At 32.8% G+C, this 4,585-nt stretch overlaps 1 pseudogene; it reads left to right on the top strand.

Moving 5' to 3' along the window:
* Positions 1–3,587: 3,587 nt before the first annotated feature.
* LOC102877867 lies at positions 3,588–4,042 on the top strand (annotated as a pseudogene).
* Positions 4,043–4,585: the final 543 nt, after the last annotated feature.

Genomic DNA, 4,585 nt, shown 5'->3' with positions numbered 1-4,585 from the left:
AATGGATAAGAAAACAAGCTCCATACATATGCTGCCTACAAAAGACTCACTTCAGATTAAAAGACACACACAGACTAAAAGGAAGGGATTGGAAAAAGATATTGCTTTGATGGACCTAGAAAGTATTTAAGTCAGACAGAGAAAGATGAATACGATATGTTTTCACTTACATGTGAAATCTAAGGAATAAAAAAAAAAACTAATCAAAAACAGACTCACAAATATAATGGTCAATTTGGTGATGGACAGAGTGGGGCACTTTGGGGGCTAGGAGAATGGAGTGAAGGGTTAAAGAAGTACTAATTAGTATTGATGGATTGTCACAAGGATGGGGAGCACGGCATAGGGAACGTAGTTAGCATTAACACATTGGCTAGGTGGAGGGTCAGAGGAGGGAGGGAGTAACTGGAGGGATTGTTTTATAAACTATATAGATCTAACCAATGTATTGTATACTTGAAACTAATTAAAATAAATAAATTTTTAATAAAACAAAGGCTAAAATAAGAGACAAAGGAGGACATTACATAATGATAATGGATTAATCCAAAAAGAGGACAGAACCTTAGTAAGCATTTATACACCCAACATAGGAGCACCTAAATATATAAAGCAAATATTGACTGACATAAAGGTTGAAATCGATAGCAGTGCAGTCATAGTAGGGGAAATTAACCTCCCATCGACTCCAAGGGACAGATTTTCCAGACATAAAATCAAAAAGGAAACAGTGATCTTAAATGAAACACTAGACCTGATGAATTTAACTGATATTTTTAGAGTGTTTCACTCCAAAACAGCAGAATATACATTTTTTTCAAGTACACATGGAACATTGTTTCCACATAAATTACATGTTAAGCCACAAAACAAGTCTCAATAAATTTAAGAAGATTGAAATATCATACCACAATGGTATGAAACTGGAAATGAATTAGAAGAAAAAAAACCTAAAACATACACAAACACCCTAGGACTAAATAATATGCTACTAAACAATAAATAGATTAACAATTAGATCAAGAAAGAAATCAAAAGATACCTCAAGACAAATGAAAGTGAAAAACAATGATCAAAATTAATGGAACACAGCGAAAGCAATCCTAAGAGGGAAATTTGTAGGAATACAGGCCTACCTCAAAAAAAAAAAAAAAAAAAAAAAAAAAAAAAAACAAGAAAAATCTCAAATAATCAATCTAACCTTAGACTTTAAAAAAAAAAAACACTATTAAAAAACTCAGCAAACAAAATCCACAGTTAGTAGAAGGAAGGAAATAATAAAGATCAACGCAGAAACAAATGAAATAAAGTCTTTAAAAAAATAGAAAAGATAGATAAAACCAAGAGCTGGTTCTTTGAAAAGATAAACAAAATTGATAAACCTTTAACCAAACTCATACAAAAAGAGGACCCAATTAAATAAAATCAAAAATAAAAGAAGTATCAAATTTCCTAGCCTCAGCAATCTGACAAGAAAAAGAAATAAAAAGCTTCCAAATTTAAAAGGATGACATTATTTGCAGATGACATGTTATTGTATAAAAAGAATTCTAAAGATCCCACAAAAAAACTGTTAGGATTGATAAATTTAGTAAAGTAGCAGAATACAAAATTAATATTCATAAACTGGTTGCATTTTAATACAACAATAATGAACTATGAGAAAGAGAAATTAAGAAAACAATCTCATTTATGATTGCATCAAAAAATACTTAGTGATAAATTTAACAAAGAAGGTAAAAGACTTGTACTCAAAAAATATGACATGGCTAAAAAATTAATAAAGATAAAAACAAATGGAAGCATAAACTGTGCTCATGAGTAGGAAGAATCAACATCGTTAAAATGACTATACTACTCAAAGCAATCTGTAGATTCAGTGCAATCCATATCAAAATACCATTAGCATTTTTCACAGTACTGAACGAATAATTTCAAAATTTCTATGGAACCATAAAAGACCTCAAATAGTCATGGCAATCTTGAGAAAGTACAAAATTGGAGATATGCTACCTGACATCAAACTAAACTACAAGGCTATAGTAATGAAAACAGCATGGTACTGCCATAAAAAGAGACAGATCAATGAAACAGAATGGAGAGCCCAGAAATAAATCCGCACCTATATGGTTATTGGATCTATGTCAAATTAGGCAAGAATATACAATATACAAAGACGGCTTCTTCAATAAATGATGTTAATAAAACAGAACAAATACATGCAAAAAAATGAAACTGGATTACCTTCTTACACCATATACAGGAATAAACTCAAAATGGATAAAGGACTTAAAAGTAAGACTGGAAACCATTAAACTCCTAGAAGAAAACATAGGCAGTAAACTCTCTGACATTGCTGTTACTAATATTTTCTAATGATATATCTCCTTAAGCAAGGGAAACAAAAGGAAAAATAAACAAATGGAACTACATGAACCTAAAAAGGTTTTGCACAGTAAAGGAAACCATCAACAATGTAAAAAGGCAACATACTGAATCAGAAAAGATATTAACTAATGATACATCGAATAAGGGATTAATATCCAAAATTTATAAAGAATTCATACAACTAAACACAAAAAAAAAAAAACAATCTAATTTTAAAAATGGACAGAGAACCTGAATACTGAATAGGCATTTCTCCAATAAGGACATACAGATGGCCAATACACATATGAAAAGATGCTCGAAATCACTAATCAGAGAAATACAAATTAAAACCACAATGAGATATCACTTCATACCTGTCAGAATGACTACCATCAATAAATCAAAAAACAACAAAGATGTGGAGAAAAGAAGTCCCTCATTCACTGTTGGTAGGATTGCAAATTGGTACAGCCACTATAGAAAACAGTTTGGTGGTTCCTTAAAACATTAAAAATAGAACTACCTTCTGACCCACCAATTGCACTTTTAGGTAGTTAGCCAAAGAAAACCCAAACATTAATTCATAAAGATCTATATACTTCTATGTTCACTGCAGCACTATTCACAATAGCCAAGATATGGAAGCAAACTAGGTGCCCATCAATAGACAATTGGATAAAGAAATTATGGTACATTTCTACAATGGAATATTACTCAGACATGAAAAATGAAATCTTACCATTTACAATGATGTGGATGGACCTAGAGGATATTATGCTGAGTGAAATAAGACAGAGGAAGATACATATATGATTTCACTTGCATGTAGAATCTAAGGAACACAGCAAACGAAGAGACTCACACATACAGAGAACAAACTGGTGATTGCCAGAGGGGAGGGAGATTGGTGAGCTGGGGAAAAAAAGTGAAGGGATGAAGAAGTATAAATTAGTAGTTATAAAACAGTCATGGGGACGTAGAGCAAAGCATAGGGAATATAATCAATATTATTGTAAGGGCTATGTGTAGAGATAGATGGGTGCTAAAATAATCAGAAAGATCACTTCATAAATTATATAAATGTATAACCATTGTACTATATATCTGAAACTAATATAAAATAATTTTAAATATCAAAATTTAAAAAAAGAAGATGCTCAATGTCACCAGTCATCAGAGAATTGCAAATCAAAACCACAATGAGCCTTTTTACGAAGATGGCACTGAAGGTGAAGGAAGCCCCTCCCCTTCTCAAAGCTAAAGCCAAAGCAAAGGCTTCGAAGGCAAAGAAAGCAGTGCTAACAGGCATCCACAGCCACACGCACAAAAAAAACTATATGAACTCACTCACCTTCCAATGGCCCAAAACACTGCAGCTCCAAAGACAGCCAAAATATCCTTGGAAGAGTGCCCCCAGAAGAAACAAGCTAGACCACTATGTCGTCATCATGTTCCCCCGACTACTGAGTCAGACATAAAGAAGACAGAAGACAATAGTACACTTGTGTTCATCGTAGATGTTAACACCAGACAGGCTGTGAAGTAGCTCTATGACAATGATGTAGCCAAAGTCCACACCCTGATCAGGTCTGATGGAGAGAAGAAGGCATATGTTCAGCTGGCTCTCAACTATGATGCTTTGAATGCTGCCGACAAAATTGGGATCATATAAACTGAGTCTAGCTGGCTAATTCCAAATATAAAAATTTTTCACTGTAAAAAAAAAATGAGTTATCACCTTACACCTGTCAGAATGACTATGGACAATAAATCAATAAACAATGGTATTACAAAGATACCATTGGAGAAAGAGAATTCTTGTGCACATTTGGTAGGATTATAAATTGGCACAGCCACTATAGAAAACAGTATCACAATTCCTGAAAAAAAAATAAAAGAGAACTGCCTTATGACTCAACAAGTCCACTTCTGGGTATTTATCTGAAGAAATCCAAAACACTAATTCAAAAAGATATGTGCATCCTTATACTCATTGCAGCATTATTTACAATAGCCAAGAAACAGAAACAACCCAATTGCTCATCAATAGATGATTGAATAAAAAAGAAGTGGTACATGTGTGCAATGGGACATTACTCAGCCATAAAAAAAGAATAAAATAGTACCATTTGCAACAATGTTAATGGACCTAGAGGGTATTATGCTAAGTGAAATAAGTCAAACAGAGGACAAATACCATATGATTTCACTTTTA

The sequence above is a fragment of the Pteropus alecto genome, unplaced genomic scaffold (assembly GCF_000325575.1).
Source record: "Pteropus alecto unplaced genomic scaffold, ASM32557v1 scaffold78, whole genome shotgun sequence".
NCBI lineage: Eukaryota > Metazoa > Chordata > Mammalia > Chiroptera > Pteropodidae > Pteropus > Pteropus alecto.
Note: the sequence above shows the minus strand (reverse complement) of the source record. Positions and strands in the feature narration are given on the sequence as shown.